General features: G+C 60.4%; 1 protein-coding gene across 1 annotated transcript in view; it reads left to right on the top strand.

Annotated features, from left to right (window-relative positions):
- Nucleotides 1–627, top strand: part of LIN28A (lin-28 homolog A) — an 11,917-nt gene that overhangs the window by 10,113 nt on the left and 1,177 nt on the right. The gene's annotated exons all lie outside the window — the stretch shown is intronic.

Below are 627 nucleotides of genomic sequence, written 5' to 3'. Positions count from 1 at the left end.
CCCCCGCCACAGCCCAAGAAATGCCACTTCTGCCAGAGCATCAGCCACATGGTCGCCAACTGCCCTGCGAAAGCACAGCAGTCCCCCAGCTCCCAGGGAAAACCTGCCTACTTCCGAGAGGAGGAGGACATGCACAGCTCAGCCCTCCTCCCCGAAACCCGGGAATGATGGCGGGTGGCGGGGAGGGGGGGCTTCCACCGGGATGAAAAGGCTTTGGCAAGGCAACGGGCAGCCGCGGGGGCTCGGAGGAGGGAGGGCAGGGTGAAGGACTGGGGAGGGAAGACGGCAGTGCTAACGGTGGGGACCCGGTGTCCCTGCACAGACCTTTTCCCCCTGTTCCCAGCCCGGGGAAAGCCCTGCTTTAATTGGGATGGTTTGTTCCAAAAACAGGAGGCTGCGGCGCCCCACACACCTCTTCCAGCTAAAAAAAAAAGCCCGTATTTGATTAACTTTTATTCTTTTCCTAAACGAAGCCAGGCAGTAGTGCCTCTGGGAGGAGGAGCAGAGAAGCAACATCTCAGGGAGGAGCTTGTGGCTCCTTGTTCTCCTGAGCTTCAAACAGGCTCCGGCACAGCTTGGACGAGCTGCAGGGGACCCGCTCCCATGCCTGCCCCATCCCTCTCTGCC

The sequence above is a fragment of the Egretta garzetta genome, unplaced genomic scaffold (genome assembly GCF_000687185.1).
Source record: "Egretta garzetta isolate BGI_Z169 unplaced genomic scaffold, ASM68718v1 scaffold101, whole genome shotgun sequence".
Taxonomy (NCBI): Eukaryota; Metazoa; Chordata; class Aves; order Pelecaniformes; family Ardeidae; genus Egretta; species Egretta garzetta.
Note: the sequence above shows the minus strand (reverse complement) of the source record. Positions and strands in the feature narration are given on the sequence as shown.